This window comes from Hyla sarda, chromosome 1, assembly GCF_029499605.1.
Source record: "Hyla sarda isolate aHylSar1 chromosome 1, aHylSar1.hap1, whole genome shotgun sequence".
Lineage (NCBI taxonomy): Eukaryota > Metazoa > Chordata > Amphibia > Anura > Hylidae > Hyla > Hyla sarda.
Window position 1 is genome coordinate 95,559,174 of NC_079189.1, and position 11,665 is coordinate 95,570,838.

General features: G+C 44.4%; 1 long non-coding RNA gene across 1 annotated transcript in view; it reads right to left on the bottom strand.

Moving 5' to 3' along the window:
• LOC130356540 (uncharacterized) overlaps window positions 1-11,599 on the bottom strand; it is a 30,092-nt gene extending 18,493 nt beyond the window's left edge. Inside the window, exon 1 of the long non-coding RNA XR_008888918.1 lies at window positions 11,459-11,599. This is a non-coding gene — a long non-coding RNA (uncharacterized LOC130356540). The remainder of the gene's footprint in view (window positions 1-11,458) is intronic.
• Between the last annotated feature and the right edge of the window lie 66 nt (window positions 11,600-11,665).

Below are 11,665 nucleotides of genomic sequence, written 5' to 3' on the forward strand. Positions count from 1 at the left end.
ATTGAAGCATACCGTATATACTAGAGTATAAGCTGAGTTTTTTAGCACGATTTTTCGTGCTAAAAAACGCCCCCCTCGGCTTATACTCGAGTGATCTCTCATCCTGACAGTGGTCTTCAACCTGCAGACCTCCAGATGTTGCAAGACTACAACTCCCAGCATGCCCGGACAGCCATCGGCTGTCCGGGCATGCTGGGAGTTGTAGTTTTGAAACATCTGGAGGTCCGCAGGTTGAAGACCACTGCCGGGCCGTCGTCATCATCCAGACCCCCCTTTAGTTTTCTACTCACCTCCCCTCGGTGGGAAGGAAGGGTGAGCTGGTCCGGGCCATTTATGCTGCAGGGACCATCCAGTGGGGAAGGTTAGTCGTTCCGGGCTGTCCATTTTCACTGGGAGACGTCCCTGCACATCATCGTCAAGGCAACATCACTAGTCCAGGGCCGGCCCAGAGAAAAGGGCCTCCCAGTGAAAATGGACAGCCTGGAACAACTAACCCTCCCCACCGGACGGTCCCTGCAGCATAGATGGCCCGGACCAGCTTTCCCACCGAGGGGAGTAGAAAACTAAAGGGGGGTCTGGATGATGTTGAAGGCCCGCCTGTCAATCCCTTCAGTGGTCTTCAACCTGTGGACCTCCAGATGTTTAAAAACTACAACTCCCAGCATGCCCGGACAGCCGATGGCTGTCCGGGCATGCTGGGAGTTGTAGTTTTGCAACATCTGAAGGTCCGCAGGTTGAAGACCACTGAAGGGATTGACAGGCGGTGATGATGAAGGGGTGGGATGATGACGGGGTGAAAATGACAGGGTGATGATGAGGAGGGGTGTCAATGACAGGGGTCTGGATGATGACAGGGGGGGGATGATGTATTTCCCACCCTAGGCTTATAGTCGAGTCAATAACTTTTCCTGGGTTTTGGGGGTGAAATTAGGGACCTCTGCTTATATTCGGGTCGGCTTATACTTGAGTATATACGGTACATTGCATTAGGAAAGTTTTCCGACCCTTTAACTTTTTCACATTTTGTTATGTTACAGCCTTCTGCTAAACTAAGTAAAAAAAAAATCAGGTTTCCCCGATCATTCTGCACTCTCTACCCTATAATGACTTAACAGAATTTTAGATATTCTTGCACATTTATTAAAAAAAGGAAACTAAAATTTTGCATGGACATAGAAGTATTCAGGTCCTCTGCTATGAAATTTAGCACTGGGGTCCGCCCATTTCTCTTTATCATCTTTGAGATGTTCCTGCACATTGATAGGAGTCCCAGTGGTAAATTCAGTTTTTTGGACATACTTTGTTTAGAGACACAACTGTCTATATCAGTGTTTCCCAAACAGGGTGCCTCCAGCTGTTGCAAAACTACAACTCCCAGCATGCCCGCACAGCCTTTGGTCTTGATCAGACTGATCAAGAGTGAGGGAAGGTTGAATGGATTAAAGTACAGAGATATTAGTGAACACTAGAGTGCTCTGGACTTCAGTCTGGGCTGAAGGTTCACCTTATAACAAGGCAAATAACCCTGAGCACACAGCCAAGACGGTACAGGAGAGGCTTGGTGACAACTCCTTGTGAATGTCATTGAGTGGCCCAGACAGAGCCCTGACTTGAACCCGATTGAACATCCCTGGAGAGACCTGAAAATGGCTTCCACTGACTGTCTCCATCCAGCCTGAGGCTGGGTTCACAACACATTTCTGCAATACAGTTCCCGTATATGTTTTCAATTTGAAAACCGTACAGCACCGTATTGAAAACCGTATTCATTGACTCTCCATTGAAAACCGTATGCCAAAAGATGCATCCAGTTATGTCCGTTTTGTATCCTGTACGGTTTTGTCAGTTTATTTTTTCCCGTACCCAAAAACATAGCCTACGGCTGCATTCACATCTCGTTTTTGCAATACGGTTCCCGTATCAGGTTTTTTGTAAAAAAAAAATGTGTGTCTCAAAACCTGAGCGAACCGTATACAACCGTGTAAAACTGTATATACCTCTGTACGGTTTGAAACCATATACAGTTTGAAAACGGATGCCTGGTTGCATACTGTTTAATACATTTAAAAAAAAGAAAATGGATACGGTTTTATGTTTGTCCTTAGTTAAATAAAGTTGTTATGTTTTTTTAAATGTATACGGGTTGCATCCGTTTTTTCACCCGGACATAAAACGTGTGCCGGCGTGACTGTGACAAGTGGCTCCGCCTCCAAAACTCACTGCACACATAGGGCTGCCACCGGAAAGCTCTGTGTGTATAGTGAGCAAGGAATACGCAGCGTATTTCCCACTGCTGCCATAAATTTTGCGCAGCGTATACGCCCTGTGGGAACGCACCCTTATAGTTCTTTTTTTCTTACAATTTTTTTTTGCTTATGTGCGACTTATTTATCAACTGGTTTCCGCCTGTTAAATTTCTTTCACATAAGCAAATATTTTATTTTTTTTTTATTTTTTTTTTATTTTTTTTTTTCTTTTGCTTTGGTAGTGGCTTTTACTGCTCCATGTCTGAGCTGGAGTAAATTTAGTTGTTTTTTTTTCATGTGATGCGACTTTTTTTGCGACTTTTGCACTTGATAAATCTCTGACCACTGCAAGCCAAAAGTCACTTTTCGCTTTGGTAAGCAAGATTTTTTTTTTTTTCTGCTTAGGACACTGCACAATCAAAGTCGCACACAAAATAGAGTAGTCGCACATGCAACTATTTTGCGACAATTTTAAGCAAAAAAAAAAAAACTACTAAATGCTTTGATAAATGTCCCCCCACATACTATTGGAGCCGGTCGGGCATTTGCAGCCATTGCTCTATTTACTTTCTATACCAAGTGTAACATATAGAAAGAATAAATGTAGTAGTGGCCGTGCCTGCGTGGCCTGTTTCCTTAAAGAGTACCTGTCATCATCTAAACTTTCCCTGATCCCCCTTCCCATCTGTCCCCTTCTCTAACTATGCCTATCCCTGTGTTTATTGAGGTTTAAAACGCTGTGGAACGCTGTCCCTCTTCATTAGCTCAGGAACACTGACTTTCTGAGGGGTGGAAGGAGGCGGGTCCTGGCAGGCATGATGTCACGTGAAGCCTGGCTGGGACTCTGCTTCTGCCAGTCTTCCTGTATGCTGCTCTCCCTCTGCAGCAGTGTTTCCCAACCAGGGTACCTCCAGCTGTTGCAAAACTACAACTCCCAGCATGCCCAGACAGCCAACAGCTGTCCAGACATGCTGGGAGTTGTAGTTTTGCAACAGCTGGAGGCACCCTGGTTGGGAAACACTGCTCTGCAATGTGCATACAGACTAAGTACAGGAGAGGGATGGCATCCTCTGTCTCTCTCTCTTCTGTGTCTCTCTGCACTAAAAAGTCAATGCTGAGAACCAGGGGCTGAGGGAGCAATTACAGAGGCAGTAATTAAGATGAATGTCAGGGGGGGGGGGGCACAGAGCAGGGAGTGCAGTGAGATAATACAATGTGTAAGATAACATGTGGTGAGGGGCAGGGAGAACACAGAGCAGGGGGGAGGGGGAGGTGACTGGCTGTTATATGAGAGGCATGTGTAGGCTTGTAGCTCACAGGCTGGGAGCGAGTCCTGAGCTGAGAGCATTGAACTTCCGGTGGAAGGACCAGAGCCCTTCAGCATTAGTCCTAAAAGCTGTACACTTACTATGAAAAGCATAGGAAGCTGCTTGCAGACCAGGCATAGAAGAGTGACCCCTAGTGGCCAAAAGTATAAAATGAAAAAACTGGTATAAATATTAATATTTTTTAATGAAGATATATTACAATATCTCTTCATTAATGATTATGAACAACATCAAAAGTTTTTGTTGATGACAGGTACTCTTTAACCCCTTCACGACGAGCGACGTACATGTACGGCGCCGTGAAGTGTCACTTGGCGCACGGCGACGTACATGTACGTCGCGGGGTTCCGGGAGCGCCGCGTCACCGGTAGCGGTGATCGAGCCGGGATGACTGCTGTTATCTAACAGCAGGCATCCCGGCACATCGCCGAGGGGGGTCCTGAGACCCCCCCCCCCATGACCGCGATGCGCTCAAATCGCAGGTCAATTCAGACCTGCGATCTGCGCGATTCCGGGTCATACGGGTCACTGGTGACCCGGAAAATAAGAGGGATCGTAGGTGTCCGAGACACCCTCGATCCCCCTAAAGGGATAGGAGTTTGGTGGCAGGGGTGCCACCACTCCTATCCCTGCTATTGGTCGGCCGAGCGACCGACCGATAGCAGACCGGGGGAGGGGGGGGTTAAAGTTCGGTTCCCCCGCTTTGCCCACCTATTGGTGTCCAGGCAAAACGGGGGAACCGTCCAGGGAAGGTCGGCGCCGAAGGTCCCTACCTGGATCCCGGAGCGCGATCCTCCATGCGGGGATCCCCCCACGTGTGGCGGCTTTCGGGTCCTGCTAGGTGAGTTGTTGCCTAGCAACATCCGGAGGCCCACAGTTTACAGTGGTCTCTAAACCGTGGCCCTCCAGATGTTGCAAAACTACAACTCCCAGCATGCCCAGACAGCTGTTTGCTGTGTGGGCATGCTGGGACTTGTAGTTTTGCAATATTTAGAGGGGTTCAGGTTGTAGATCACTAAGTGGTCTCAAACTGTAGCCCTCCAGATGTTGCAAAACTACAACTCTCAGCATGCCCAGACAGCAGTTTGCTGTCTGGGCATGCTGCGAGTTGTAGTTTTGCAACATCTGGAGGGCCACAGTTTTGAGACCACTGGACAGTGATTTACAACTTGAACCCCTCTAAATCTTGCAAAACTACAACTCCCAGCATTCAGGAACAGCATAAGGCTGTCTTGGCATGCTGGGAGTTGTACTTGCGTGCCTCCAGCCATTGCATAACTACATCTCCCAGCATACCCTTCCGCAATCAGTACATGCTGGGAGTTGCAGTTTTGCAACAGCTGGAGGCACACTGGTTGGAAAATACCGAGTTAGGTCATAGAACCTAACTCAAGGTTTTCCAGCCAGTGTGCCTCCAGCTGTTGCAAAACTACAACTCCCAGCATGCATGGTCTGTCAGTGCATGCTGGGAGTTGTAGTTTTGACCCCCCTCCTGTGTGAATGTACAGGCTACATTCACACTGGCGGCAGATTACAGTGAGTTCCCCGCTACAAATTTGAGCTGCGGCAAATTTTCCGTCGCAGCTCAAACTCCTAGCGGGAGACTCAGTGTAATCCGCCGTCAGTGTGAATGTAACCTAAAAACACTACACTAACATAAAATAAAGAGTAAAACACTACATATACACACGTACACTGCCCCCCCACCACCCTCCTCCCCAATAAAAATGAAAAACGTATTGTATGGCAGTGTGTCTAAGATGGAGCCTCCAGCTGTTGCAAAACAAAAACTTGCAGCATTTCTGGACAGCAATTGACTGTCCAAGCATGCTGGGAGTTTAGCAACAGCTGGAGGCACCCTGTTTGGGAATCACTGGCATAGAATACCCCTATGTCCACCCCTATGCAAGTCCCTAATTCAGGCCTCAAATGCGCATGGCGCTCTCACTTTGGAGCCCTGTCGTATTTCAAGGCAACAGAATAGGGTCACATATGGGGTATCGCCGTACTCGGGAGAAATTGCCTAACAAATTTTTTTTTTTTTTTTTTTTTTTTTTGGGGGGGGCTTTTTCTCCTTTTACCCCTTATGAAAAGGAACAGTTGGGGTCTACACCAGCATGTTACTGTAAAAAAAATAAAAAAATTTACACTAACATGCTGGTGTTGCCCTATACTTTTCATTTTCACAAGAGGTAAAAGGGAAAAACGCCCCCCAAAATTTGTAACGCAATTTCTCCCAAGTACGGAGATACCCCATATGTGGGCGCAAAGTGCTCTGGGGGCGCACAACAAGGCCCAGAAGGGAGAGTGCGCCATGTACATTTGAGGTGATTTGCACAGTGGTGGCTGATTGTTACAGCGGTTCTGACAAACGCAAAAAAAAAAACACACCCACATGTGACCCCATTTTGAAAACTACACCCCTCACGGAATGTAATAAGGGGTGCAGTGAGAATTTACACCCCACAGGTGTCTGACGGATCTTTGGAACAGTGGTCCGTGAAAATGAAAAATTTTGCACAGCCCACAGCCTACTGTTCCAAAGATCTGTCAGACACCAGTGGGGGGTAAATGCTCACTGTACCCCTCATTACATTCTGTGAGGGGTCTAGTTTCCAAAATGGTATGCCATGTGGGGGTTATTTTGCTGTTCTGGCACCATAGGGGCTTCCTAAATGCGACATGCCCCCCGAGCAAAATTTGCTCTCAAAAAGCCAAATATGACGCCTTCCCTTCTGAGCATTGTAGTTCGCCCGCAGTGCACTTCAGGTCCACTTATGGGGTACCTCCATACTCAGAAGAGATGGGGTTACAAATTTTGGGGGGTCTTTTCTGCTATTAACCCTTGCAAAAATGTGAAATTTGGGGGGAAACCCACATTTTAGTGAATTTTTTATTTTTATTTTTTTTACATATGCAAAAGTCGTGAAACACCTGTGGGGTATTAAGGCTCACTTTATCCCTTGTTACGTTCCTCAAGGGGTCTAGTTTCCAAAATGGTATGCCATGTGTTTTTTTTTTTTTTTTTTTTTTTTTGCTGTTCTGGCACCATAGGGGCTTCCTAAATGCAACATGCCCCCCGAGCAAAATTTACTCTCAAAAAGCCAAACATGACTCCTTCTCTTCTGAGCATTGTAGTTCTTCCGCAGTGCACTTCAGGTCCACTTATGGGGTACCTCCATACTCAGAAGAGATGGGGTTACAAATTTTGGGGGGTCTTTTCTGCTATTAACCATTTAAAAAATGTGAAATTTGGGGGAAAACCAACATTTTAGTGAAAATTTATTTATTTATTTTTTTACATATGCAAAAGTCATGAAACACCTGTGGGGTATTAAGGGTCACTTTATTCCTTATGTTCCTCAAAGGGTCTAGTTTCCAAAATGGTATGCCATTTTTTTTTTTTTTTTTTGCTGTTCTGGCACCATAGGGGCTTCCTAAATGCGACATGCCCCCAAAAAACATTTCAGAAAAACGTACTCTCTAAAATCCCCTTGTCGCTCCTTCGCTTCTGAGCCCTCTACTGCGCCCGCCGAACACTTTACATAGACATATGAGGTATGTGCTTACTCGAGAGAAATTGGGCTACAAATATAAGTATACATTTTCTCCTTTTACCCCTTGTAAAAATTCAAAAATTGGGTCTACAAGAACATGCGAGTGTAAAAAATGAAGATTTTGAATTTTCTCCTTCACTTTGCTGCTTTTCCTGTGAAACACCTAGAGGGTTAAAACACTTACTGAATGTCATTTTGAATACTTTGGGGGGTGCAGTTTTTATAATGGGGTCATTTATGGGGTATTTCTAATATGAAGACCCTTCAAATCCACTTCAAACCTGAACTGGTCCCTGAAAAATTGCGAGTTTGAAAATTTTGTGAAAAATTGTAAAATTGCTGCGGAACTTTGAAGCCCTCTGGTGTCTTCCAAAAGTAAAAACACGTAAATTTTATGATGCAATCATAAAGTAGACATATTGTATATGTGAATCCAAAAAAAAAAATATTTGGAATATCCATTTTCCTTACAAGCAGAGAGCTTCAAAGTTAGAAAAATGCAAAATTTTTAATTTTTTCATCAAATTTGGGGATTTTTCACCATGAAAGGATGCAAGTTACCACAAAAATTTACCACTATGTTAAAGTAGAATATGTCACGAAAAAACAATCTCAGAATCAGAATGATAACTAAAAGCATCCCAGAGTTATTAATGTTTAAAGTGACAGTGGTCAGATTTGCAAAAAAGGGCTTCGTCCTAGAGGTGAAAATGGGCTCCGTCCTTAAGGGGTTAAAGGTGTATTCCAGGCCAAAACTTTATATATATATATATATATATCAACTGGCTCCGGAAAGTTAAACAGATTTGTAAATTACTTCTATTAAAAAATCTTAATCCTTCCAATAGTTATTAGCTTCTGAAGTTGAGTTGCTGTTTTCTGTCTAACTGCTTTCTGATGACTCATGTCCCAGGAGCTGTGCAGCTCCTGTGGGGATATTTTCCCATCATGCACAGCTCCCGGGACGTGACATCATCATTGAGCAGTTAGACAGAAAACTTCAGAAGCTAATAACTATTGGAAGGATTAAGATTTTTTAATAGAAGTAATTTACAAATCTGTTTAACTTTCCGGAGCCAGTTGATATATAAAATAAAGTTTTTGCCTTTTTGAGCTCTAAGGTTTCAGTGGTCTTGGGTTCAGCTAGGTTCCCAGTGATTGGACCCCCACAGATCCGCATGTTATCACCTGTTTTACACAGTGCATTTTGTTGCAGCTTTGAAGTATGGATCATATTAAACTAGATCAAGGTTTCGCAACCAGGGCGCCTCCAGCTGTTGCAAAACTACAACTTCCAGTATGCCTGGACAGCCTTCGGCTGTCCAGGCATGCTGGGAGTTGTGGTTTTGCAACAGCTGGAGGCGCCCTGGTTGGGAAACAACAAAGTAGATTATACAAAGATTCTACTTGGGGTATGTTCACATGTTTATAAGCTCGCAGGGGAACTCTACCATTCACTTCAATATGTCTGCATAAAATAACGACAGATTTACAAATTTGCTGGCGGACCAATTGAAGTGAAAGGAAGTGAAATCCGCAGCGGGAAACCCGCTACAAGTTATCCACTTGTGAACATACCCTGAACAGATGCTGCTGGTATGCCACACCATCAGGTGGAGATTCAAAATAGTAAAAGTAGCATCTGTTTTTATATTGTCTAATTTGTTAGGATTCCGACTGTTTTAGTAAAAACTGGTAAGACCAGCCTTATATGTGAAATATCCAGAGATCAGCCAAGGACCATGAATTGTTGCAGTGAAGGGGCTGGGTTCTTCTCTGATGATTTAGCAAATATACTGAAAGAAAAAGCTGACTAATGATGCCACAACGATCACCAAAACATGTAAAACTATACCACACTTGAAATGACAGGCCACACACTAAAACACTTAAAATGACATAAATAACACAAAAACATAAATGGTGGGCTTGATAACCATGCACTCTCCTGTAACCACATAAAATATACCATGAACCCCTAAGAAAATTAATAATGTGCCCTGGAAGAAACATCAAATAAACACATGACATTACTTATAAATGTGTACATGAGGAGGGACTCCACCATACTGCTAAATATATATTGCACTAATACAAAAACAAGTGTTGGTCACTACATGTCCCACTTAAAGTATGGGGAGGAACATACTGGACTATAAGTCCCATAAAATGTACAGTAGAAAAAGTGCAAACTAAAGTGCAACTGCTGTACCAGGGGGAGATTTATCAAAACCTGTCCAGGGAAAAGTTGCTGAGTTGCCCATAGCAACCAATCAGATCGCTTCTTTCATTTCTCACAGGCCTTTTCAAAAATGAAAGAAGCGATCTGATTGGTTGCTATGGGCAACTTTTCCTCTGGACAGGTTTTGATAAATCTCCCCCATGGTATCATAGTGTCCTACAGACCTAAAAAAAAAATGTGAATTAAGATGGGGGGGATCAGTGTCAGATGCTAGAGTGTCTGACCTCTGGGACCCCCGCGATCTCCAGAATGGGCCCCAGGTCTTTGTTATGAGTTGCGCATACAAACCACTGCTTTATTCATTGTGTATGCATAGTTGCCAACTGTCCTGTTTTTGCCAGGACTGTCCCTGGATTTGGAACACTGTCCTGGGCAATTTAAGCGTCCCGGCCAAAATTGTACAGTTTTACAAATGAAAAAAAAAAAAAAAGCTCTTGATGTCCTACCACCCCCCCAACCCCCCCCCCCCCCCCCCCCCAGCGCGTTGTAGAGTCAGGCATCCTACTGTGGACTTGTGTGTTGGTTGTAGTAACTGGTGAGTAGCCTCCATTTATATGCCATAGCCCCTGGTGAGTAGTAGAGGTCCTATGGAGGGGCTGCTACTACTACCACCACCACCACCACCACCACCACCTACAGCTGCCATTGCTTACAGGGGAGGCTACTACTACTACCTACAGGGGAGGCTACTACTACTACCTACAGGGGAGCTGCAACTACTACTTGGGGTGCGTTCACACAGAGTAAATCAAGTAATTCATGCCAAATTGCGTGCGGAAATGGGGGAGAAAGAAGTGAAGGGTTTATCAGCCATTTCCACATGAATTCCGCACAAATTCCGTGCGAAAACGATGTCGGGCAGAATTTTTTTTACCCATTGACTTCTATTGATTTCTGCTAGCGGATTCCGCTTGAAGAATGGATTTGCTCATTCTTCAAGTGGAACGGAATTCAGCGTCAGAATTCCGCTAGCAGAATTTCCGCAGTGTGAACAGGACAGCGGAAAAACCATTATAGTCAATGGGCAGAGGAGATGGGAATTAGTTTGGAGGGGAGAATTCAAGAGGAATGACTCGAGTAAATTCCTCTTGAATTACTCCGTGTGAACGCACCCTTTCAGGGGAATGCAACTATTTACAGGAGAGCTAATACTACCTACAGGGGGCTGCCACTAATATTTACAGGGGTGGGGCTATTAAAGGAGATGTCTCATACTTAAAATTACTAAAAAACATATCCCTTATCCTCAGGGGGTGACAAGCCACACCCCTTGCCAAAGCTGAAGTGTCCCTGGAAAATATTTTCAAATGTTGCCAACTATGGTCTGCTAAAAAATAACCCTGCCGATCTTCAGCCTCTTCTATAGATTGTATGTAGCAGTGGCGTTTATCCACAACTCGCCACTCCATTCATAACAAACACCTGGGCCCAATTCTGGTTAAAAGTTAAACCGATTTCTAAATTTCTTCTATTTAAAAAAAATCTTAATCCTTCCAGTACTTATCAGCTGCTGTACTCTTCAGAGGAAGTTGTGAAGTTCTTTCCAATTAGACCACAGTGCTCTCTGCTGACACCTCTGTCCGTGTCAGGAACTGTCCAGAGTAGAAGCATAACCCCACAGAAAACCTCTCCTGCTCTGGACAGTTCCTGGACAGAGGTGGCAGTAGAGAGCACTGTGGTCAGACTGGAAAGAACTATACTACTTCCTCTGTAGTATACAGCAGCTGATAAGTACTGGAAGGATTAAGATTTTTAAATACTAATTAATTTACAAATCTGTATAACTTTCTGGCACCAGTTGATTTGAATTTTTTTTTGAGTATCATAGTGAAAACTGCATCATGCCACTATAAAATTCTGTGCAGTATTCCCCAACAAAGGTGCCTCCAGCTGTTGCAAAACTACAACTCCCAGCATGCTCAGCCAACCTTTGGCAACAGCTGGAGGCATACTGATTGGGGACACGCTGATTTTAAGTGCTGTAATGAGAAGATGTGAAATAAAGCTAGAAGATTCATAAGGAGGTCGGAAGTGACCACTGACTGATAGTTGCCATATTGACCTCTTTTCTGAAAAATATCAGACCTGGTCACTAGGGGGCAGAAGTGTCCATATCCTTTTTGAAAGAACCAAAGACTGAGAATGGTGGCCGAGCATGTCAGGAGACAAATGGTGATCAGTAATGGACGGACCCTATGGAGAGGGTATAAGGGTGACTTGTAGTTTAACTGTTCAGGCTCAGGTTGGAGACCACTGGTCTGGGATATCTTTCACTATTGATCCCTCCCGACT